Here is a 27,308-nt window from a genome sequence, read left to right on the forward strand (position 1 = left end):
CCTTCATTTCAGCCCTTGCATATCTGATGATTATGTGCCTTGGGGTTGCTCTTCTTGAGGAATATCTCTGTGGTGTTCTATGTATTTCCTGGATTTGGATATTGGCCTGCCTTGCTAGGTTGGGGAAGTTTTCCTGGACAATATCCTGAAGAGTGTTTTCCATCTTGGATTCATTCTCTCCATCACATTCAGGTACACCTATCAAATGTAGATTAGGTCTTTTCACATAGTCCCATATTTTTTGGAGACTTTGTTCATTCCTTTCTACCCTTTTTTTCTCTATTCTTGTCTTCTCATTTTATTTCTTTGAGTTGATCTTCGACCTCTGATATCCTTTCTTCTGCTTGGTCAATTCGGCTGTTGAAACTTGAGTATGCTTCATGAAATTCTCTTGTTGTGTTTTTCAGCTCCATCTATTCACTTATATTCCTCTCTAAGTGTTTATTCTTGTTAGCATTTCGTCAAATCTTTTTTCAAAGTTCTTAGTTTCTTTGCATTGAGTTAGAACATGTTCTTTTAGCTCACAGAACTTTCTAATTACCCACCTTCTGAAGCCTGATTCTGTCAATTCATCATATGTATTCTCCTCATCCAGCCTTGTTCCTTTGCTGGTGAGGAGTTGTGATCCTTTGTAGGAGGAGAGGCATTCTGGTTTTGGGTGTTTTCATCCTTTTTGCGCTGGCTTCTTCCCATCTTTGTGGATATATCCACCTGTTGTCTTTGTAGCTGTTGACTTTCAGATTGGGTCTCTGAGTGGATGTCCCATTTGTTGATAATGAAGTTATTTCTTTCTGTTTCTTAGTTTTCCTTCTAACAGTCTGCCTTCTCTGCTGTAGGACTGCTGAGGTCCACTCCAGGCTCTGCTTGCCTGGGGGTCACCTGCAGCAGCTGCAGAACAGTAAGGGTTGCTGCCAGTTTCTTTTTCTGCTATCTTTGTCCCAGAAGGATACTTGCCAGATGTCAGTCTTATCTCTCCTTTATGAGGTGACTCTTGGCATATACCGGGGTCAGGGAGCTGCTTGAGGAGACAGTCTTTCCTTTATAGGAACTCAAGTGCTGAGCTGTGAGCTCCACTGTTCATTCAGAGCTGCTAGGCAGGTACATTTAAGTCTGCTGCAGCAGAACTCATAAACCTCACCCTTTTTTTTTCTTCCCAGGTTCTTTGTCCCAAGGAGTTAGGGCTTTATTTATGAGTTTCTGTTGTGCTGCTGGCTTTTTTTCAGGGCTGCCCTACCCAGGGAGGAGGCAGCCTTGTCACTGTCTGCCTGCCAAGGCTTTGCTGAGCTGCTGTGGGCTCTGCCCAGCTGCCATGTGAACTTCCCTGCAGTCCTGTTTCTATGGGTGTAGTTAGAACTTCCTTGGCATTGGTGGCCCACCTCTATAATGGCCGACTCTCTCTGTGATGGTGGACTGCCTCAGGAATGGCAAACTACCTCCGTAGTGGTGGACTGCCTCAGTAATGGCAGATGCCCCTCCCCCACAGAGCTGGACCTTCCAGGGTTCAGCTGTGCTTGCTGTGAAACTCTCAATCCAGAATGTTTCGGGTTGCTTTTTTTTTTTTTTTGTGGAGGTGGGACCAGCTGAGCCTGATCACCTGGCTCCCTGCCTCAGAGCCCCTTAAAATAAATTTTTTTTCTTTAGTTAATGGTAGACTGTCTCCCAGGTGTTCCAGTCACCTGTTGAAAAGGCGCCGGGATCTGTGTGATTTCCCATGCGGTGACCCACTGTGCCAGCTGAAACAGCGGCACTGAGATTTGTGGTGCTTTTTTGCCTGAGACTCTCCTGGCCTGGCTCCCTGTTTCAGTACCCTTTTTAATCAGATGAATGGGTGACTTTGCCTTCCCAGAGCTCCAATCACCAGCTAAAATGGCATCTGGACCTGTGTATTTTGTATAGAGAACCGCCATGCTGGGGCACCAGCAAAACAGTTGCACTGGCAAAAACAGCCATGCAGGCCAAAACAACTGCGGGGGCCAAACCAGGCATGCTGGCCACCCATGGGGCTCCTCCGCTTGGGAATCTCCTGGTCTGTGGGCAATAAAAATACATCTGGAAATGCAGCATCCACTCACCCTCCATGCTTTTGCTGAGAGCTGCAATCCTGAGCTGCTCCTAATTGGCCATCTTGGATGCCCTCTCTAGATAACAGTTGAGAAGAGATTTGATTGTTTACCCTTGGGTAGATGAAGCGTTACTGAAACATACTGTCATTCACTCCAAGTTTCAAAACCTCTTTGTAGTGCTTCAGTTTCTTGTCATGAAGGAGGTTCAATAAGTTTTTATTAAGAATTAGGTTTGAGGCTGGGCGCGGTGGCTCAAGCCTGTAATCCCAGTACTTTGGGAGGTCAAGGTGGGTGGATCATGAGGTCAAGAGATCAAGACCATCCTGGTCAGCATGGTGAAACCCGTCTCTACTAAAAATACAAAAAAATTAGCTGGGCATGGTGGCACATGCCTTTGGCCCCAGCTACTCAGGAGGCTGAGGCAGGAGAATTGCCTGAACCCAGGAGGCGGGGGTTGCAGTGAGCTGAGATCACGCCCTTGCACTCCAGCCTGGGTAACAAGAGTGAAACTCCATCTCAAGAAAAAAAAAAAAAAAAACGTTTGATATGAATAATGCACTAATACAAAGGTGAGATTTAGCTTTTCCCTGTGAACAAGATTTTCATGTATTATTTTAAAAATGAAAGATTTTTGTCTGACCTTTTGAATAAACTGGAGCAACAGGAAAGGGAAAAAATATATTATTTGGAAAGTGAAGTCATCCCTCTATTAATGAGTAAAAGTTTTTGCCTTTTTGCAATTTTTGAGTTATCACTTTGGTTAATGAGTGACTTAAGATAACCTGGGATTTGATATCTGACAAACTTGTAAAAATCAAATTATAAATTACTTATTTTTCTCACATACATATCTTTTAGATATTATATCCCCTAAAGTACATAAGTGACATTTGGCTTATTTGGTATAAAAACCATAGAGGAAGAATTGTCAGAAAGCATTGTAAGGTCAGATACAGTGGCTCCCATCTGTCATCCCAGCACTTTGGGAGGCAAGGGAGGGTGGATCATCTGATGTCAGGAGTTAGAGATCAGCTTGGCCAATATGGTGAAACCCCATCTCTACTAAAAATACTAAAAGTTAGCCAGGTATTGTGGCAAGCACCTATAATCCCAGCTACTCAGGAAGCTGAGGCCGGAGAATCACTTGAACCCAGGAGGTGAAGGTTTCAGTGAGCAGAGATTGCAGCATTGCACTCCAGTCTGGGCAACAAGAACAAAACTCTATCTCAGGAAAAAAAAGAAAGCATTGCCAAATGTGAAATGGTGTTTCATTTTCCTTGGACTGTATTTGCATAATGTTATCCTAAGACTTCTTTGTCATCCGCAGACATTTGTTGTCTTGTTTTAATCCTCTTTGAAAGGTGATTCATAATCTGCTATAGGACATTGACAGGTGCTCTTAAATGCAGGTTTCTGATAACTTTGGAAATTTTATCATTAGCATAAAGAAAAAACTTTCAGGACTCTCATGGAGACCTGAAATGTTCAAGAATATAAAGCAGAACAGGAGATAACTGCATGGAGTGAACTAATATAGACTGAAGTAATCTTTTTGGCTTTGCTTAAAATATTACTGATCCTTTGTTTTGTTTTTCAGAGTTCAGGAAGCTTATTTTGAGCTATTTACAGCTTTTAGCAATTGAGTAAAATATACTCCAATTGACTAAACAAAATTAGGAGCATATTTGTTTCTCTCTATCTGTTTTCTCCAGAATTTAGAATCTATTTGTGAGTATTCTTAACTTACAGAAATATGATTTGCATAAGTGCAAAAGAGTGTTTTCTTCTGCAACAGGTCACAATTGGAGAAATTAGTTATCTTGGCAAGGCTTTGACTGGAATGGCATGCTTTCCCTAAGGAATCAAACTTGATGTATAGAGTCAATAAAAACCCTTTGGGAAAACTGGCTTCATACCTTGTCTACACATTCCCTGTAAGTAACTTGTGGTAAGTAAATAATGTCACTTCCTGACAGGCTTATGAGACCCAAGTTATCCTGTGACCTCAAAAGAGAAATTTATGCAACTCATGTAGTTATTTGAGGGGACAGACCCATAGCTGGGTTCAGCTTTAAAAAGTCTTATCTGAGATTCACTTTATGAAACCAAGTTTTATGAAATCCGATTTTGAAAACCTATGTAAAAATAATTATTCTTGCTATACTTTATACAAATATTCAGGCCAGGTATAATAGAGACATTTGGTCATATCATGATTTTTCTTTAGTAAAAATGGGAGACTGGAGAGAGAAAAAAATTATACTTTAAGAACTAAGGGCCGGTAGCGGTAGCTCACACCTGTAATCCCAGCACTTTGGGAGGCTGAGGTGGGCGGATCACAAGGTCAGGAGATTGAGACCCTTCTGGCCAATATGGGGAAACCCCATCTCTCCTAAAAATACCAAAAAATTAGTTGGATATGGTGGCATACACCTGTAGTCCCAGCTACACTGGCGGCTGACGCAGGAAAATCGCTTGAACACAGGAGGTGGAGATTTCAGTGAGCCAAGATTGCACCGCTGACAGTGTGGGACTCCATCTAAAAAAAAAAAGAGGTCCAGGTTCAACCTCCAAGGGTTGGCCTCTGTCTGCAGGAAACCTGGAACCCCCATCTAACAGAGGAGTCCCCAGGCTGGAGTCAGGAAGCCTTCAGAGTCACCAGGTGAGTGGATCAGAGCTGGAAACATAGAGCAGGTGGAAGCCCTGGACTCTTCTAGTGAGGGCTGAGAAGCTGGGGTAGGAACACATTCCATGGGCAAATGCACACAAGGGGTCTCTGGGCCCCTTCCCCTGCCCAGTGACTGCCCAGTTCCTAAGGAACTTCTGAGGCCTGAGACCCAGGGACATACTACCTGATCATCACACCCACACCTTTCTGCCAAGATGAGACAATGCCCAGTGCAGGCAGGTGGTCTGGGATTGGGGTCTGGGGTGGGGTACATGTTCCTAACTAGCAGGTGCCCTTACATAAAGCTGCCTGAGCTGGTTGCACCATCGTTTGTTAGTCTGCCTATGTGTGGCCTAGATTCAAAGGGCCAGTTGTCCATTCTGACTATACCATTCCCTGGATCCTCTGCCAGGCCCAATTGTGTATAAGGAGTTTGAATAACTTTGCTTTTAGATACTGAATAAGAAGCTTTATTGTTACTAGATTTTATCTGTAAAAACATTTTCTGCATTTTCAATGAGATTTGACTTAGTAATTTTGGATAAAATCCAATTGGTTAATTTTAAAAATTCAAAAATTTTTGTTTTTTAGATAATGATTTTCTAAAGTGCCCACAAAACTTGTCAAATAGGTTTGCCATGTTACACTATTAGTATAGGCTTGCTGAATTTGAATTTTTGTAAGAGGCACTATTATTCTTATGGTATTAAATCCATGCACTTTTACAACTTGAGACCTCCCCATTCCAATCAAAGTTGCAATTCAGTCCAAATACAGAGTAAGAGTGTGAGTGCTATTATGAAGTAAAAACAGCCACTCCACTAAGTCCTGATTTTGAATAATAACTCCTAAGAGATTATTACTAAGAGAGTGTAAGACAGTGTTAAATAGGGAAAATTAATAATGTTAAAGGCTTGTTATGATTAATTTTACTTACTTGAGCCTTATGAATTTTTTTCTCCAATTACTTGCAATTCCATTTTAGCTTTTTAAGTTAATTCTTGAGGACTATGCAGACTGGAATCTTCTCAAAGAATAGAAAACCAATTACTCAGCATAAGTTGAAATGGCTAAAGTAGGTCTTATCTAATTGATATTTCAAAGTAACTTCTGGAAATTATTTAGAGTTTTTAAATTATCTCTTCTGATGAACACCTTTTGAAGTGACATGGTGGTTTTTTTGTTGTTGTTGTTTTTTGTTTGTTTGTTTGTTTTTTCCAACATGCACAAATACAAATAAGGAGTTGTAGATCGAATTTTATCTGGAGCTACTATTAACCTAGTACATTGAATGGATTTCTTTTTATAAATGGTTATAGCATTGTATAAGTAACTCTTTATTTGGTGCAGTACAAAGAATATTATATAATGAATAATATAACACTGAGGAAATTTTTTTCTAGTGGACTTAATAGCTGTGTCCACATAAGTTTGACAAACTGTGGAACTGTTTAACATCCCTTGGGGAAGCACTTTTCAATAATATTTTTAGGCAAGTTTTTGATTAGTATAAAAAGAAAAGTGAAGGCAAATTGCTTACAGTTCTTTTCTGCCAAAGGAATTGTTAAAAAAAAAAAAAAGTCCTTCAAATCAATAATAGTTAGTAGTAGACAATTTTTTTGAATCATAGTGTGTAAAAGTAGTATAGCTGCATTAATTGCTCTAAGATCTGTTAACATTTTTTATTTTTTAGATTTCCTTTTTATTACAAAAATAGGACAGTTTTAAGCTAAAAATATGGGAACTATATGTTCTTTTTCTAATCGTTTAGCAACTACATTTTTAAAAACTTCCAGTTTTTGTAAGTGGCCATTGTTCTATCAAAATTAGTTTATTATCTAACCATTTTCAAGCTATTGGTTTTGGAGGTTTAACAATGGCTGTCATTAAAAATGATATTCTAACCATGTTGAGAACTTTGTCCCTTAACTTCTAATGATTCTTTTAGACCCTGTAAATTTTTTTCTATTCCCATTTCAGGCACATAGCCCATGGCCTCCATTATTTGCTGATTTTGGGAGCTATACGATTGTTCAGGTATTAAGACTTTGGTTCCCCACTGCTGTAATAAGTTTCTTCCCCACAAGTTAATAGGAATCTGAATTACAATAGACTGAATGGGTCCAGGCTGTCCTTCCGGCCCTTTACATGGTAAGATAAGACTGCTTTGATAAACTTCTGAGGCCTGCCCCACTCTGACTATATTAGAGTGAGCATTTTATACAGGCCAAGAAAAGGGTCAGTGCTGAACAGAAATAATTGAGACATTTGTGCTAGTATTAACTAAACCTTTAAAATTTTTTTCTATGAATAGTGACTTTACATGCTGGGTGTTTATTTGTAATTTGATATATCCAGTATGCAGCTTTGCCCTGCTTATTTGTACTTCCAAATCCTCCAATTCTTTCATCTTTGCTTTGACCTAATTTGATGTAAGGTAAAAGTAAGATTTGTGCTATGCGTTTTTTAGGTTTAGCACTGCAAGTATTGGAAAATGACATACAATTTGCATTTCCCCTGTAAAATTACTATTAAATAGCTTCTGTATGAAATTTTATCCCTTTAGTATTAAGGCTAGGTTTTCCTAAAAGCAAAACCACTGTTTCTGTAGGTAAGGGCTTACAAACTCCTGCTGGTATTTTTTCGTGGAGGCTCCCCAGGTAAAATATTTACTTTCTGAGTGCTACACAAATTTGCTGCTGTGCTTTTATTGGTGGCAGGGGACAAACATTGTACAGAGATAAGAGAGTAACTTAAGTAGGATAGGCCCCAGTTGGAATCGGGTTCCCTTCCTTATTAAATTTTGAATGACATTGATTAGCCCAATTATTTTTCTTTCTTTATTTTTTTACACTTAGGGCAAATGCCTGGTTTAGTATTTTTTTATTGTTATCCTCAGCTGAGGTCCTGTTCTTAGATTTTGTCTGCAGTCCTTTAGGTGTGTTCCTTTTTTCCAGAATGGAAACAAGCTCCAGGAAATGCAGCAGTCCCGTTGTTTACCCTCAATCCTGCCATAGTTTGCACTAATAATGTAGCCTTATGTAAATTTCCTCCATTGCCATCATCAGCCTTAATATAGTCCATTAAATGAGCTCTCCCTTTAAAAGGCTGCTTAGCAACATGACATTTTGTATTAGCATTATTGATTGCTTGTTTAAGTTTCTTTAGAAATTTAAATGGAATTTAAATGGAAAAGGCTTCAATGTTACCTAAAACTGTCCCTGCTCATTTTGAGGGTGCATTATAATTGGAAACTGCTATCCCTCTAAATTTTCATCTTTACCAGCCTGCTGAATCCCAGCCTGAATAGACAATTACTGCTGTGGAAGGCCGGTATAGAGCCACTGGAGCAGCAAGCTTTGCTTTTTGAACAACGTTTAAGTTTTCCAACAGGGAAATATCAGGTAGGTTTGGCCATTTTACTTTTTGAGAATGGGCTTAACAGTTTTACTTTTTAACTTAACTGATAGTAATTCCATTTGGTTTAAAGCTTTTCTTTAAAGGGTGTAGTTTTACATGCTTAGCTTCTACTTGCTTTTTAACTAATTCATGGGCTAGATGTAATTTCTTCCCCTTTAGAGGCTACTGCTTTACTTAGATCAGATTTTAAAAGAGTTGGGGCCGGGCGCGGTGGCTCAAGCCTGTAATCCCAGCACTTTGGGAGGCCGAGGCGGGTGGATCACGAGGTCGAGATATCGAGACCATCCTGGTCAACATGGTGAAACCCCGTCTCTACTAAAAATACAAAACATTAGCTGGGCATGGTGGCGCGTGCCTGTAATCCCAGCTACTCAGGAGGCTGAGGCAGGAGAATTGCCTGAACCCAGGAGGCGGAGGTTGTGGTGAGCCAAGATTGCGCCATTGCACTCCAGCCTGGGTAACAAGAGCGAAACTCCGTCTCAAAAAAAAAAAAAAAAAAAAAAGAGTTACCTCAGAGATAACAAAGAAATTATTATTACAATTTTGGATGTTACTTGTTTACAAAGAACACACAAAATTTTGCTGTGGAACACCTGCGGAGAGCAGCACGCAGCTATTTGGACCTGGCCCCACACGGCTGCTGCTTGCTGCGTTCTGCTTGTGTTCTGCTTGTGGTACTCACTACCGAGCCTGGGCCACCTTTGTGGCCTTGGGCTGAGTCTGTTTGCTTGAACGCTGCTTTGACCTTTCTTTGCTGCTGAGCTGTTTCCATTTTTTTCTTTTTCTTCCCCGCCCCCATCCCTGTAATGCTATTAAGGTTAGAAATATAGCATATGAAAGGTTAGAAATATAGGTTAGCATATTAAGGTTAGAAATATAGCATATGAAAATCTGTTGATTCTTAAAAATGTATTTTAAATTTCTGGGCTTAAATGTGTAACAACATAAACATTTGACTAATTCTGCTGCCGTAATTAATATGGAAGCTTCAGTTTAATACAGTTACACAGATCTGAAAAAACAATTGCTCTAAAGCTAACAACGACAATGAGAAAATTATCAGAATAATTACCGTCGCGTTAATATCTGCACACAAAATGTTTAGAATAGTAAGCTAGGATTCGAACCTAGGCAATTTGGTCTCAGAGAGAAAAAGTGTTCTGTTCCCAGTGAGTTCATAGTCAAATAGGTGCTGGGAGAGGAGGAAAACAAAAATGGAGTCACACAGATGAATGCATGCTGTAATTCTGGACAATTTTAGGAAGGAGTGGTATATGCTACTAAAAAAGCCTGAGGTTGCAAGATTTGACTTATCTAGAGGAAGATGAAGGCTTGGCTGTTGCCTGACTTGTGAAGAATGCATAGGCCTTTTTAACTAGATAAAGCTGTAGGGTGGGGGCCTGGAAGAGCTTTCCAAGCAGAGGACTGAGCTTCTGCAAATGGCCTGTGGCAGTCTGTTTGCTTAGCCTGTATGAACAGAGGGAAAGAAGGCTATCCTGGCCAGATGACAGGAAGTAAAGGGAGCTGAGTCCTGAATGAGGTGGGAAAAGGTGGAAGCCAGACCAAGGTGTGAATGTGTTGTACTGTATTTACATAAGAGCTCTGGGCAATATGTTAAGCTCTGGGTGATTTGATAAGATTGATGTTCCAAATGATAAGTCTGGCTCTAATGGAGAAAACAAGTTGGAGTAGGCAAGAGTAGAAGCCTGTGACCTGGGTGTGAGAATGAGATACTGGAGTAGACTGAGGTTTGTTGTTGGGCTCTTAGGTGACAGGTGTGATGAGGGGTAATGGAGGTAAGTAGAGATATTTCACATGTATTTAGGAGGTAAAAGTTTTAAAAATGATGCTGCATTGAATGTTGGTATGAGAAGGCAGGAGATTGAAAGACCCCAATGTGTCTATATATTCTTTATCTTTTCCAACCTCTGGGATTGATTATAATGTCTTTGGAGTCTTGTGAAATAGTGCTTCTTAAGCTGAAGCTCTTGATTCTCCTTACTTCTGTGGAGATCCTGACTCAGGAGGTTTTGATTGAGGATCTAAAATTTGGAAATTCAGAGCCATTTGTCTTGTTTTGGATTTTTGAGGTATCTTGTTTGAACATTCTTGCGTTCAAGCACATTTGGAAAATGCTGATATAGACAGTGTGTAAGATAGTGATTCTTAATATTGGCTACACATTAGAGTTGCCAGGGATGTTTTTAAAAATATTTATGCCAGGGCCCTACCTGAAACAATTAAATCAGAATCTGTGAGTTGAGCCTGGATGTTGGTATTTTAACAGGTAATTGGGATATGCAGCCAGTATGAACCTCTGAGTTAAATTATAATTCTAGAAAGCATGTGGAAAAAAAAAAACTGGGATAATATGAAGATAGAAGCATGCCAGGTATATATTAAAAATGATTTGTAAAGCACAACATGGACAAATTACTCAAAATAAAATCAATAAAGTAGTAAAGGTACTGAATTATGCTGTATCCACTGGGATATTTTCAACCTTTTCCAAAAGACTATATAAAATTGTTCTTCTATCTTCCAGCAGGAATTATTAAATAGTGTATATAGTACTTTATATACTTCTCTAAATTGGACATAAAGCAAATGTCTTAAATTGAGAGAAACTTTTCATGAAAAGAATCAAAGTATTCAAATGAAGATAAAGTAACTTTGGCCATTTAGCATGATCTGAGGTTATTTATAAAATAAACCAGGCAGAACTATCATTTCTGTACTCATAAGCTTTGTATTTTTATTTCTCAGTAAATTTTATGTTAAAAGACATTAATACTTGCTGTTTGTTATTGGATACTTATGTCCATTGTTGAGAATGCTTTGCATTTAAAAGCAAAGCACAGGGGCTGGGCGCGGTAGCTCAAGCCTGTAATCCCAGCACTTTGGGAGGCCGAGGCGGGTGGATCACAAGGTCAAGAGATCGAGACCATCCTGGTCAACATGGTGAAACCCCGTCTCTACTAAAAATACAAAAAAATTAGCTGGGCATGGTGGCACGTGCCTGTAATCCCAGCTACTCAGGAGGCTGAGGCAGGCGAATTGCCTGAACCCAGGAGGCGGAGGTTGCGGTGAGCCGTGATCACGCCATTGCACTCCAGCCTGGGTAACAAGAGCGAAACTCCGTCTCAAAAAAAAAAAAAAAAAAAAGCAAAGCACAAATAAAAATATAACTACAAAAATGATTTCTATAATAATTAAGTTAAAAAATTAGAATGCCCGAGACCTAAAAGTTATTCTCATTCACAGGTGATATAAAGAGAACAACTTAGTTAGGTGACCCAAGCTTTAGAAATGCAAAGGTCTCTAGAGGAATTCCTGGCTTTACATTTCTATCAGTCAATCAATCTAGCTATCATTCATCTATCAAACAATCAAGTTATACTCAATCCTCAAAAACTGCATATTTAAAAGTTAAATTTATGTTTAAATCATAGAATGTAATGTTTTGACATATTTATAAACTTGTGAACCCCTTGCAACAAAAATAATGAACATATCCTTCAGCTCCCAGAGTTTACTCACTTATCTCTGCAATCCTTTGTTCCCACATTTCCTCATTCCCCATTCTTCATATATACAGAATATACTCCTTTTTTTTTGTTCTGTTTTTTGTTTCATCCAGAAAAAATATTTTGAGATTCATCCATATTGTTGCTTATACTAATAATTCATTTCTTTTCTTTTCTTTTTTTTTTTTTGAGACGGAGTTTCGCTCTTGTTACCCAGGCTGGAGTGCAATGGCGCTATCTCGGCTCACCGCAACCTCCGCCTCCTGGGTTCAGGCAATTCTCCTGCCTCAGCCTCCTGAGTAGCTGGGATTACAGGCACGTGCCACCATGCCCAGCTAATTTTTTGTACTTTTAGTAGAGACGGGGTTTCACCATGTTGACCAGGATGGTCTCGATCTCTCGACCTCATGATCCACCCGCCTCGGCCTCCCAAAGTGCTGGGATTACAGGCTTGAGCCACCGCGCCCGGCCCAATAATTCATTTCTTGTTATTGCTAAGTTGTAGTCCATTACATATAATCACCTCAGATTTTCTATATTTCTTGATGGATATTCAAAGCATTCCTAGTTTTTGGCTATTACAAATAGAACTGCTATGAACATCCATATACAACGTTATAAGGTTAAAGGAGAGCAGTTTCAGAAAGAATATTTTCTTTCAGAACTTTGGAGTAGAATGGCTGAATCAAATGATAAGTGTATGTTTGACGATTTAAGAAAATGCCGGCTGGGCACGGTGGCTCAAGCCTGTAATCCCAGCACTTTGGGAGGCCGAGGTGGGTGGATCACGAGGTCAAGAGATCGAGACCATCCTGGTCAACATGGTGAAACCCCGTCTCTACTAAAAATACAAAAAAGTAGCTGGGCATGGTGGCACATGCCTGTAATCCCAGCTACTCAGGAGGCTGAGGAAGGAGAATTGCCTGAGCCCAGGAGGCGGAGGTTGCGGTGAGCCAAGATTGCGCCATTGCACTCCAGCCTGGGTAACAAGAGCGAAACTCCGTCTCAAAAAAAAAAAAAGAAAATGCCAAAATATTTCATGAAGCAACTGTATCATTGCACATTCCCACCAATGTTTTCTCCATAGACAAACCCTCCAAAGGCCTGGATGGATAAACCTGTCTGTAAATATTTCAGAATTCATGTGAGGGAGGGAGACTGGATCTGGTACTCTCAGTAAACCCTGTTTCTAGCATGGCACCTCACTTTAGCTTTTACTGTGCCTTCACAACCTGGATTCTGACACTCTTTGACGCAGTTTCTACAGAGAATAAATTAATTATCTCCTGAGACATAAAAAAGAGGAAATTACTTGGTTGCATGAAGTCAGAGAAAGAGACACAGAATCCAGTTGTCCTTTTACAGACACCTAGGCAATGCTTCATTTTCAGTGTCATGATCCCTAACCCCCTATAACTTCAGAAATACCTGGCACCTCCGATGTCTAAAATTTTCCAGGATTCTAAAAGATAAGTTAGCTTATTTCTCATTGGAATCTTGCTTAGCTTCCACTTAGGCAACACCTTTCTCCTTTCTGTAAAGTCAGCTATCACCTAGCAATTTTTCCTCTTCCAAAAGTTGGTTAACATCTCTTGCTCTGTCACTTAATATGGTATTATATTTCTCTTATTGCTTAGCTGACACTTCAGCAATGTTTGGAGAGGGAGCAGACATAAACAACTGTATTGTTACATCTATGCAAAGTAAAACAGCGAAAACCTTTCATGCATGTTGGTTATTAGACTTGGCTACTCCAAGTCTCCTGCCCCTTCTAAGATCTCTGAATGTCTCCCATGATTTAGCAATGAATGAGGTAATGTCTTATGTAATAGGGGGGCTTCTAGGCCCCTCCTCTAGCACTTAGCTGTTTATTTTGATTGGGTGGCATGTGTTCTGATTGATCTGTAAGTTTCTTGAGTAGTTGGCATCTGGTTCTGATTGATCCTGTCCATAATATACTCTGCTAAATAATTTTGATATCACTCTTGAATAAAGGAACTCTAACCCATATCATCTGAGGAGGAATTGAATGAAATGAAGTATGAGGTTAAGATAGTAGAGTTAGGAAGGATATTTTAATTATTTTAAAATACAGTAGGACTTAGTGACATGTTCAAAATAAACCATAGATTTAGATCTAGGGAAGAATTAATTTCAATATGAACATGAAACCTTATCAAAGTTCAAATGAGCAGTTCTATTTTTTCCCTAACTTTGGGAAGAATAATGTAGCTACAATTATATTTATCTCTAATATGTTATATACAACATAATACATGATTTTAAAATATAACATGTATTTTACGTTTAGACTATAAGAGCAATGCAGCCTTTTACAGCAGCACGTGCTGAAAAACTTAGCATAGGAAAGTCTGAGTAAGAGGCTGGGCATGGTGGCTTATGCTTGTAATCCCAGCACTTTGGGAAGCTGGGGTGGGTAGATTACTTTAGCCCATGATTTCAAGTGGGCAACGTGGTAAATCCCCGTCTCTACTAAAATACAAAATAATAATAATAATAATAAATAACAAGTAGCTGGGTGTGGCAACCTGCACCTATAATCAGAGCTACTCAGGAGGCTGAGGTACAAGAATTGCTTGAGCCTGGGAGGTGGAGGTTGCAGTGAGCTGAGATCATGCCACTGCACTCCAGCCTGGGCGACAGAGTGAGACTTTCAAACAACAACAACAACCAAAAAAAAAAAAAAAAAAAAAAAAGGAAAGAAAGAAAGAAAAAAATAGGAATAAGAAAACAAACAGAAAACTGTCATTTTATAACTGAGAAATGACGATGATATATTATTTCCATGTAATCAATTCTTTTTAGTAAAATAAATAAATTTGTCCTTTGAGGTTTTCCTACCTTATGTATTTGACATTTGAGACCTTATTTAAAATGTCTACATTATAATGATTTTCGATCACAGGAGGCAGTACATTCTTTTATCCAAGAAAATTCTGGAAATCCCTAAAATGTATGTATACAATATGCATAACATGTACTGCAAATTGACCCATTGGCTGTGTTTGGGAGTTGTTTTGTTGGATTGTATTCTGATTTTGTTTTAAATCTGTGGAATTCTTAGAGTACTTCACTAAATCCAGTGGTTTCTCTGGGTCATACTCTTCCTCCATCAGTTTACTTACAGGATGATTATAAACCCCTCATTTAATTTCCCCAAATTATATTTCAGGCAAGGCTATGCTGTGTCATAGAACTTGAGTAAATGCAGATACATAGAGCACAATAGAGGAAGTATATTGCACTGCTATTAGAAATAGTTTCTCTTAGCGTGTAGATACTAAACAAACCAGAGAGTTCATGCCTTCCTCCTGGTAGGTTGCTGCTCAGTCAGGGACATCTCAGCTCCATCAGAAAGTAACTTCTGCCATCTGGTACCACGTATACCGGGAGATAATCTTCCTGGATGCCAGAAAGAATAGCAGGTCTCCTCCCCTGTTGTCCAAGGAAGTCGTGCTTATTTAATGATCTTGTATGTTTGACAGTGATAGTAGCCATTCCTTCATAAAAACCGCATATCCCACCTATGATGATGTGGTTAGGCTTTCCTGACCCAAGAAACACATTCACGATAGTTGCTATACATTTCTAAAAGATAAAACTATTTAGTCTTAACTTCATATGTAATACCAACATATGACTAAACATAGTTCATACTACGTTTAGTTTGGACTGAATATATTTATATGGGGATGGGGGGAAGAGGATCTAACTTTCCAAAGGCAAGTGATCCTAAAAGTAAAAATACTCAATTTACATTCACATACAGGATATATAATATTTCAACCTGCAGCTTCTGCACTGAAAATTGTTGAGATTCCATAGTTTTTCAAAGTCAATATACTTGCTTTATATTTGTGTAACTAAAGAATCTAGTCCTGTGAGTTTTTTTTTTCTAAAACACTCTATTACAGAAGTAAATTAAAGTTTTTTCCAAGGAAAAGAAAGCTGCTAGAAATGTGTTATTTTTTATTTTTTTAAAATATGTTTATTGAGTTATAATTCATATATCATGCAATTAATTCATTTAAAGCATACAGTAATAGCTTCTAGTATATTAATAGATGTGTACAACTATCACTACAGTCAACTGTAGTTTTCATAATCTGAAAAAAGTTTCCATGCCCTTTATTTATACACTCCCATTGCCCAATGCCTCTATCCCTAAGCAATCCCTGATATATTCTCTGTCTCTGTAGAATTGCCTATGCGAAACATTTCAGTAAAAATATTGTATAGTGATGTATATTAGTTCATTCTCACATCTCTATGAAGAACTGCCCAAGACTGGGTTATTTATAAAGAAAAGATTTAATTGACTCACAGTTCTGCATGGCTTGGGGGACCTCAGGAAACTTAGAATCATGGTTGAAGGGGAAGCAAACACGTGCTTCTTCACACGATAGCAGGAAAAAGACTTGTCAAGCAAAAGGTGAAAAAGCTCCTTATAAAACCTTCAGATCTCATGAGAATTCACTCACTATCACTAGGACAGCATGAGAGTAACCACCCTTATGATTAAATTACCTCCCACCAGATCCCTCCTACCACAGAGAGGGATTATAAGAACTATAATTTAAAATGAGATTTGGGTGGGGACACAGCCAAACCATATCACAATGTAAGGGCTACTTGAGTGACTCCTTTCACTTGGCATTATGTTTTCAAGGTTAAATAATTGTGTGGTGTGTATCACTACTTTTTTATGGCTGATAACCATTGTATGTCTACCACATTTTAAAATTCATCAAGGTGACATGTGGATGGTTTCTACCTTTTGACTACTGTTAGTAATGTTGCTATATAAATGTAGGTACAAATATTTGTGTGATCACAGATTTTTATTCTTTTGGGTACATACATAGGAGTGAAATTTCTGGGTCATATGTAAGTGGTAGCATAAGTTTCATTTTTCTTAAAAGTAAAATTATGATATGTACTTTGGTGGAAATTTTATACATATGGATATATACACACATGTATCTCACATGAGATATATGCTATTTATAGTTAAAGAGAAAAGAGAGAAAAGGATAGAGATAAAAAGCACTGATAAGCCTACCTTTTTGTAAAATACACTTTTGGCTCTTTGGTGTACATATCAATAATACATCCAAGTTTCTGTCATAATGTAGATAGTTTCAGGTGCTTCCTTTGATGCTTAACATGATCATGGAAATTGGATTCATTATTACATCATGCAAATGTATCATAGTTTATTTAACCAATTTCCTACTACTGGACATTGTGGTCATTTCAAAACCTGGTATTATTAATACTTATTTTAATATATAGAGTTGGTGCATACATTTTGGTCCTTGGAATAAATTCTCAAGAGTGGGATTGGTGGATCAAAGATTAACATATTGCTACATATTGCCCATTTGAATCACATAATTTTAAGGTTTTGTAAAACAAGTTTTTATAAAACTTGAATGAGAAAACATATGAAAGGGCACTATCTAAACCAGGGTAGTCCTCATGTAATTATTTGAGCAATTCGAGTTGTGGGGAGAGAGTGGTATTGTGATAGAAATTTAAAAAAAGAAAAGAAAAGAAAAGAAAAGAAACGATGCGAAGCACCAAAGAGAAATGCTGAATAATGGAAGCAATGCTGATAGTTTGACTCAGAATGGTAGAAACTAAATGGCAAGAGAGATGATGTGGAGTTGGCTATAGTCATCTTTTTCTAATCTTGGTTTTCTAACAAAACATCTGTGCTATTTTTTCTTTTTTTTTTTTTTGAGACGGAGTTTCGCTCTTGTTACCCAGGCTGGAGTGCAATGGCGCGATCTCGGCTCACCGCAACCTCCGCCTCCTGGGTTCAGGCAATTCTCCTGCCTCAGCCTCCTGAGTAGCTGGGATTACAGGCACACACCACCATGCCCAGCTAATTTTTAGTATTTTAGTAGAGACGGGGTTTCACCATGTTGACCAGGATGGTCTCGATCTCTCGACCTCGTGATCCACCCGCCTCAGCCTCCCAAAGTGCTGGGATTACAGGCTTGAGCCACCACGCCCGGCCAGCTGTTCCAACTTTTAAAATTATCCAGCATGTTCCTGAATTTAACAGGTTTTAATTTCGAAGTTACTCTCTACTTTTCCATGCATTGCAACCTGGAAACAAATATGAAATCCATGAATACACAGTAATATTTTCAGCCATTTATTTGTTTACTGACTAACTTGTTCTCTGATTGGTAACATATTAAAGTAATATATTTAAAAATACTTGTACAGTTTGGTAAATGAATTAGTATGAATATATCTGACCCCAGGGATATTCTTACAAACGTCCAGCAGGCTAGGAAGAAATAGGCTGAGAGAAAAGTATGCTGGTATAAGTTATCTGGTTATGATTTCTTACAACCTTCTTGTCTGGATTAATTATAGTGTGAACAAATTTTAAAATGTCACATAAGTAATGTGTCATGATGAAACTGTATAATTAAAATATGGTTTACCAGTTCCTTTTCTCAGATTATAAATTACTGACCTTGTGATTGTATTAGTGCAGCTTTGTTAATTTTTCTCATGTTTAATGTCTGCCCAGAGGAATAGATTTGTTTATAATATTAATGAACCAAAAGATGGATGGTGAGAGTTCATTTTCATGGTCGATCTGATTTGTAAAAGGCTAATACAGTTATGTGAATTCAATGTTATGTTTATTTCTCTATTCTGTATCATCATCTAGTAGCTAAACAGATTGGAAGTCCCTTTTGAGGTCATCGCTCACATAGAATAGCAAAGCTGAAAATCAGTCGTGCAGTGAGATTAAAATGGAGTGGTTAGGAACATGAAAGTGGGGGGAAATATGTAAACAGAAAGAGTATGAAAGAGTGGAAACAGAGTTAGTCATATGAAAGTAGTTCTGGAGGAAGGGTTCAGGAAGATATGGCATTTGCATAAGTCAGGTCCTGCCACTTCCCAGGGTTAGTCGATCTCATAGTTATCATATCCATGCCTAACTGACTGGGTTGTATTGTATGTGTGTTTTTAATTCATAAGAATTAAAGTATAAATGGCCAACAGGTCTATAAAAATATTCTCAGCATCACTAATAATCAGGGTTGTCATCTTCCCCAGTTAGGAGCACTATTATTAAAAAGACCATAAATTCTTGCAAGCATGCTGAGAAAAGGGAACTCTTACATACTGTTGATGGGAGTGTAATTTAGTACAGCTATGAAGGTAAACAGTACAGAGATTTCTCAAACAACTAAAAATGGAACAACCATATGATCCAGAAATCATATGGTTATAACTCCTGGTTATTTCTCCAAAGAAAAGGGAGTCAGTATATCAAAGGGAGACCTGCAACCCCATGTTTATTGCAGCACTGTTCACAATAGCTAGAATATCGAGTCAACCTGCGTGTCCATCAACAGATGAATGGTAAAGAAAATGTGGTATATATACACAAGGGAATTCCATTCAGCCATAAGAGAGAATAAAAATCTTTTCATTTGCAGCAACATGGATGACACTGGAGGCCATTAAAGTAAGAGAAACATTAGTTAGAAGAAATAAATACCTGTGTTCGATAGCACAGTAGGGTGACTATAATTAACAATATGTATTTCAAAATAGCTAGAAGATTTGAAATGTTCCCGACACAAATAAATGATAAATATTTGAGGTGATGAATATCCTAAATACTTGATCAATAACCTGATTTGATCCACTATACATTCCATGAGTGTATCATGGCATCACGTGTATGCCATAAAAATATACAAATATTATTGGTAAATAAACTACAAAGAATTATGTATAATAACCAACAAAAATAAAAGATCAAGGGAAAGTAATACTTTAAATCATGCAGGGAAATCTTCCAGTGAGTTACTTCAATGAACAGGAACGGCTTTTCCCTCATGCCTTTTAAAATGTCAGCATCTTGCTAAGCTAAGTGGAACTTTTGTATTTAAACACAGCACCGATTTGAATAATGTATTACCTTAAATGAAAACCAAACATTTCATAGTGATTGATTCAAATGCTGGGAAAAAAACAGCAATGAGGCGTTTTTGAGATACATTTCCTTTTTTCTTATCTGATAAGATTTGCAAGAGTGTTATCAGTGATCTACATTTTTTTCTTCACCTAATAGACTAATGTTAGACTGGGCACGGTGGCTCAAGCCTGTAATCCCAGCACTTTGGGAGGCCGAGGTGGGTGGATCACAAGTTCAAGAGATCAAGACCATCCTGGTCAACATAGCGAAACCCCGTCTCTACTAAAACTACAAAAAATTAGCTGGGCATGGTTGTGCGTGCCTGTAACCCCAGCTACTCAGGAGGCTGAGACAGGAGAATTGCCTGAACCCAGGAGGCGGAGGTTGCGGTGAGCCGAGATCGCGCCATTGCACTCCAGCCTGGGTAACAAGAGCAAAACTCCGGCAAAAAAAAAAAAAAAAAAAAAAAAAAAGACTAATGTTAGAACCTAACCCAGGAGTAAGCTGTGACTCCATTGCATTCTCCATTAAGAAAAAATAAAATTTACCCAGGCCAAGGAGTCCAAGGCAGATACTGGACAGTGCTAGATACTTCAGGACTAGGCAGCAGCTGCCTCAAGTCAGCAGATAGCTAATAAAGGGTCAGGCACATCCAGGATGGTAGACAGGTTTCAGAGACAAATAACAGTGGGTAGGAAAGTACAGCTACTGGGATTTCAGGCTTAAAAACATTCCAGAGATAAAGAGATGAGCAAATAAAGGGAGAGGAAAATGAGAAAGAAAGCCTAGTAAATGGTACTACAATCTGATCAGAGTGTAGAAGTCACTTGATTTCTGATATATTGGATGAGTCTCAGGTTATATGCCAATTAAGTACAATTAACATTTTAGCCATTTCTTTGCTTCAAATACCCAAATATTTTATTCCATAATCAAATTTTCTTTTTTCCTGTTAGTCTTAACATTGTTTGGCCATGTTAAACATGTATTTATATTGGAGGAATCAAAGATATATATTTAAAAATAATTCTGTATAGTACAGCTCTTGTTAGGGTATAAACACATTTGATTGAAGAGTTTTCTTTGCTTTTAGATGACACTAAGAGAAAAAATACTGCAAAGTGATAAAAAAAATTATGGTGCAAGTAAAATAGCAATATTAACTTTTTTGCTGTTAGTATGCCAGGGTTACTTAAAGTTTGTTGTAGATTGACTACTGCAGAAAACAGACTCAGATGGAAATGAGTGTAAAGGATGTTTCTTAGGGAGTGGACTTCAGTTCAGCACTTGGGGTGTGGAGAAAGGAAAGAATTAGGGTTGGACAGAGGAAGAATTGCAGCTGTGATGCATTGCAACAGGGATGCAGCTGACTCCAAAGGGAGCCCTGAAGCTTGGGTAGCCTCGCAGAGTTGTTCCTCTTTGGGGAGAGGAGCTTATTGTTTATCTCCAGTACTTGGGTAGGGATTCACTGGAGAAGAGGTAATCTCTTTCAGCGAGGTCATACCCAGCTCGGGGTACATGTCCTTGAGTCTTGAAGGAAATAGGGCAGAGAGATCTGGGCACTGCAGTATTTATGACAATTCCTCCGTATTTCTATGGCTGTTTGTTTCATATAATTTCTCAGGGTGGCTTGTTTAGGACTCTGGTGGGACTTTCTCTTTGAAGAAACTTGTAAGGTTATAAGGGAAAAAGGTTAGTAGGAGAAATTGCAGCCCCAGCTGCTACTGGGGTGGCAGAGTTCTAGGCTAAACTCTCTGATTCATTCTGGAGCCCTTCACCTTAGTTCTTATAATGGTAGAAGGATGCTAACTTTGTGGGTAGCCCACAACTTCCTTCCTGTAGGGACCAAGTTCATGTTTACTTTTCTTAGGCTATGGCTATGGCAATTATGGGTTTATGATTAAAATTAGATGATGAAATACTAATGTCTGCGAACCACCTTGGTATTAAGCTGATTGCTCACTTCTCAAATGTGTAATAGCAGCTTTCCTCCTGATGACTAGGCCATGTACCATTTCCAGGTTGGCAATTATCCCTATTCTGTTTGTTGTTGTTGTTGTTGGCCCTGAACACAAAGTGCCCAAAATGTTAAAGTGGCAGCTGTATTTTCTATCTGCTGGTGGAAGAGTTCTCTACACCTGTGGTGCCCAGAATTGTGGAAATGGGAAGCACGCATTCCAGAAGTGGGTTACTGGGGGTGATAGTAACAGAGCCATTATGGCTTCCATGCCTTAATTCTGAGACCCATATATTTTTTCTTTGTGGGATAGTGCATCAAATAATGGTCATTGATTTAGCATGCACATTGTATACTGGAGGATGGGGCCCTATTGTTAATTTCTAATAATGTTTAGAAATTTTACAAATGTTTCTAAACATTATTAGAAATTAATGTCAATGCCACTCAGAGTTTGTGAACACTGCTCTGTATACATATCGTCTAATGGAAGAACACTAGGAAAAACTCCCAGGAGCATAAACATCTTAAACAGAACTTGCCGTTGTGTATCAAAGACTCTGCTAATGGTGGAGTCTCCCAGTACAAACAATACGTATGACTTGTCCTCCGCTTTTCAATCTGGTTTGCTCTATAGCAGAATTAGAATTTAAAACACCATGTCAGCCAACTCAGTGAAGTTCAATTGTGAGTAGAATTTCTGCTTCTGAATTCTTATAGTTTAAATGATGGCTGGTGTGTTGTAAGCTCCAGAAACTTCTTTGAAAATGTGTGGGCAAAAAAAAAATCTTTCTCTAATAGCTGTTGAAAGAATGCAGTCTCACTAAAGGGAATTAGACTAGGGGATATAGATTTAATTTCATTCACTTTGATTTAAAGCAAAATATAGTAAGAATTTGATAAATTTATGAACCCAAACTAACCAGAATCCTCAACTTAATTTTTGTTGTTGTTGCTACACTCATATAACATGAGAAGGAGACAAAGAGTAGAAACTAGTTCACACTCGAGATTTATGTCCCTCCAAAAATCACCTTCCAGGGATGCATGAATCCTGTACAGATTCAATCCAGTGTTCACATCCCATATTTACAATCCCTATGCAGAGGTAATGATGTTTAAAATAATGACTCAGAAATATAAAATGTAAAATGATCAAAGGAAGATTCAGTAACATTCTGGAGACTGTGCCTATTTAGGAAAGAAAATTTGCCTATGTACTTAAAAAATCACACACACACACAACTGAATAGATTGACAAATGTTCTAAATTAACTCTGAGTTAATCTAATAATCAATTTCCAAAGCATTCTATTCACCTATGGTCTTACTCTGCTTGATTTAACCCATACCTCACTTGGTGGCATCTATGTCCTCAGTAGTTTAGGCAATTTTTTCTCAAAGCCCCATGTCATCAGCAGTGCAAGGTTAGTGGTATCCTGGTTCATACATGTGTGTGTCTTTCCACACGTCACACTTCTATTGAAGAAGAACTCATCCTAATTCTCTTAGTTCTCCAGAGAATTTCTAATCACAAAAGCCATGAGCTACAAGGAGTTCCCAAGAAGACAGTTCTCCTTAGCACTTCCCATTCACTCCATAGTCAGAGCCATGGGCAACACAGACTCAATCCATTCGACAAGTCAGTCTATATTGCATACCACACATAATAGTATATTTAACCAATATATAAATATTATAGGTTAAATATTCCACAACTAACAAGGTAGCACTTAACATCAAGAGGACAAAGAGATAGGAGAAAGGGTAAATGAGCAAGTCCCAGTGGGAGTGAAGAAGACAAAAGGATTCCTGGTCTGGTCCATTGGTCTCCCAAGGAGGAGACTTTGATGTGGAAGAGCCTTTAGAGGCTCTAAACTTTAGCCTTTAAAGTTTAGAGCTCTGCTTTGGAAGCAGAGCTGAAGCCATCACTCTGGTCTTCCTCCTCTTAGGCCAATGCCCCTATCTACATGTGTCATTTTTTGCTTCATTCCAGATTGGCAAGATTGTAATAATGAAAGATGACAGGGTTGCTTATGCACCTTGTATTCTTGTCTATTATAACTATAAACCTGAGTATATGTTTCCCAGAATAGTTAATCATCTAGTAGAAGAAGACAGTGTGATTTCTTGTCCTGTAAATCATGAAAACACACCTCCTGTATCTTCTCTTAATGTTTGCCATATTGTTTTTCAGGCTACAAGGAATTGGTCTCAATGTCATTGTGTATAAATACTGCCCATTGGTCTCTCCTTATTAGTGGATGCTGACTAACATTACAAGGTAATAATTGGTTATACTGTATGAGGAGAATAACAGCTTATAACAATATTACTTGCAATAAACTTCATAGTTTCTTTTCCTAGTCAGTGAAGCAATTGTTTGGCTTTATGGCTACACAGACAGTTTTTTTTTTTCATAGATAGCTAAGTTTATTTTGTCATAAGGCAATCAGGTGGCACAAAAGTATTAACAACTACAGGAAACCAACATCTAGCAAAGAAATTTGAAAATCATGTTCACCCTGAATAAACAAGTGCCTTTAAAAAAATTCTTCCAACTTTTAACATAAAACAGAAAAGTTTAAAAAGAAGTACTGTAAAGACACATGCGCCCTTTATTTAGATTCACAGATTAACATTTTCTGGGATTGGCTTTGTGTGTCTCTTTGTCTCTTTTCTTCTTCACATACACACTCATTTTCTCTCTCTTACATACATGTACATATACATGCACACACACATTTTGGGGAGCTCTGAACTGCTTGAAAGCAAATTGCAGACATCAAGATTATACAAAAATACTTAAGGGATTTTTCCCAAAATTAGCACATTCTTTTATATTACTAAAATAACAATCACAAGACATTTGCTACTGATAATTAATATTATGTAGTATACAGTCTAAATTTAAATGTCTCCCCTTGCTTTCAAATATTCTTTATATTAGTCAGGGATCTTATATTGGATTTTTTGGTCATGTTTATTATTTTCATCAGTCTAGAATATTGCTTCCCCTCCACCCTTTTCCCTCATCTTTTACAGCCTTGACATTTTTGAAGAGTCCAGACCAACTGTCTCATAGAATATTTCTCAAACTGGATTCATCTAACTGTTCTTCTGGATTAGACAAAATGTTTAGGCAAATATTATGTTTCCCAGTGCATTGTATTGGGAAGTTTATAATGTCACTTTATCTCAATATTTGTGAAGCTAAGTTTCATCTCTTTGATTTAAATTCCATACTTAATAAATATTTGATGGATAATAGAGATATATGAATGTCCTTTTCCTAACAATATGTTAGTGTATAGTGCTAGGAGTAATTTCATGCCAGAATCTCATATTACGTTGGTGGTATTTGCAAAATGGTATTTTTAAAATTCAGACGTTTTTCTAGGTCAGGGGCCAGTAGATTTTTCCAGTAAAGAGCCACATTCTAAGTCTTTTAGGCTTTGTGGGCCACATATGGTCTCTGTTACATATTCTATTTCTTCTTTAGCTGTGTAAAAATTATTAGCTAATGGACTGCAGGAAAATGGTCTGCAGCAGGATTCGGGCCATGAGTAGTAGTTTGTCGAAGTCCTGTTCTGTGTTATAAAGAAGAGCTTTCCTTTTCTTTGTAACGCCTGTGTGCGTGTGCGTGTGCGTGTGTGTGTGTGTGTGTGTGTGTCTCTCTGTGTGTGTGTGTCTGTGTCTGTGTCTCTGTGTGTGTGTGTCTCTCTGCGTGTGTGTGTGTGTGTGTGTGTGTGTGTGTGTCAGGGAGAGAATGAGATTCTTTAATAACTTTATTTCTTTTATAGAGTTGGTCTCTTTAAGTTTTTTGTTTTTTAAATAAATACTCTTTGGATTTAACTTAAGTAAATAACATTGTCTTAAGAAAATTTCAATTTCATTTTCTTCTATGCTTTCTGATACAATAGCCACTAGCTGCATGAGACTGTTCAAATTTAAACTAATTATAATAAAATTATAATTAGAAATTAAATAAATTAATAATTAGAAAAAATTTAGTTTCTTAGTCACACGAGCCACATTTAAGTGTACAAGTATTCACTCAACAAACGTAGTTAGCGGCTACATATTGAACAGTGCAGATGTTGGACATTTTTATAATTTAGAAGTTGAATTGGATAGTAATAAATGCAGATTTCAAATGTATTTGCACAGAGTTGTGCAAAATAGTCCCTCATAATTAGAGATAACAATTTTTTTCTTGTCATTTTTTGCTTTTATGCTTATTTCCCTTCTTACTAATTTGTCTCTTTTTTTTAAGGTACCAAAGTATTTATTATATCTACTATTTTTCTGTTTTTATCTCACATTTTCCTTTCCTTATGCTTCCTTTGATTTAGTTTATCAGTTTTTTTTTTTTGAACTTTTATTTTAGGTCCAGAGGTACCTGTGCAGGTTTATTATATAAGTGTCAGTGGGGATTGTAGTACAGATTATTTAGTCACCTATGTGGTAGGCACTGTACCTTATAGGTAGTTTTTCAGTCCTGATCCTCCTCTTTTCTTCATCCTCAAATAAGTCCCAGTGTCTATTGTGTCCATGTGTACTTAATGTTGAGCTTCTACTTGTGAGAACATGTAGTATGTGGTTTTCTGTTCCTCTGTTAGTTCATGTAAGATAATGGCTTTTACCTTCATCACTGTTGCTGCAAAGGACATGACCTCATTCTGTTTTATGGCTCCATCATATTCCATGGTGTATATGTACCACATTTTCTTTTTTTTTTTTTTTTTTTTTTTTGAGACGGAGTTTCACTCCTGTTACCCAGGCTGGAGTGCAATGGCGCGATCTCGGCTCACCGCAACCTCCGCCTCCTGGGTTCAGGCAATTCTCCTGCCTCAGCCTCCTGAGTGGCTGGGATTACAGGCACGCGCCACCATGCCCAGCTAATTTTTTGTATTTTTAGTAGAGACGGGGTTTCACCATGTTGACCAGGATGGTCTCGATCTCTTGACCTTGTGATCCGCCCGCCTCGGCCTCCCAAAGTGCTGGGATTACAGGCTTGAGCCACCGCGCCCGGCCCCACATTTTCTTTATCAGTCTACCATCAATGGGCATTTAAGTTGGTTTCATGTCTTTGCTATTGCGAATCATGCTGCAATGAGCATACGCACGCATGTGTCTTTTTCTTTTCTCTGTTATCTTTCTTCTCTCCCTCCCTCCCTCCCTTTCTTCTTTCCTTCCTTCCTCTCTTTTCTCTCTCTCCCTTTGTTTTTTTCTTTCTTTCTCTTCCTCTGTTTCTTTCTCTTATCTTCCCTCCTTCCTGTCTTTCTCTCTTTCTCTTTCTTTTTTCTTTCTTCCTCCCTCCCTCCCTCCCCCCTCTCCTGCTTTCCCTCCTTCCCTCCCTCCCTCCCTCCTTCTCTCTGCTTCTGTCACCCCGGCTGGAGCACCATCTTGCCTCATTGCAAGCTCCACATCCCAGGTTCAAATAATTCTCCTTCCTTAGCCTCCCAAGTAGCTGGGACCACAGGCACTAGCCACCAGATCCAGCTAATTTTTTTTTTTTTTATTAGAGGCTGGGTTTCTCCATGTTGCTTAGGTTATTAGGCTGGTCTTGAACTCCTGACCTAAGGTTATCTGCCCACCTTGGCCTCCCAAAGTGCGGGGATTGCAGGTGTCAGCCACACACCCGGCCTTCACCACTCCCTTTTGTATCCCCCAACTCACACCTTGCCCA

This window comes from Saimiri boliviensis, chromosome 1, assembly GCF_048565385.1.
Source record: "Saimiri boliviensis isolate mSaiBol1 chromosome 1, mSaiBol1.pri, whole genome shotgun sequence".
NCBI lineage: Eukaryota > Metazoa > Chordata > Mammalia > Primates > Cebidae > Saimiri > Saimiri boliviensis.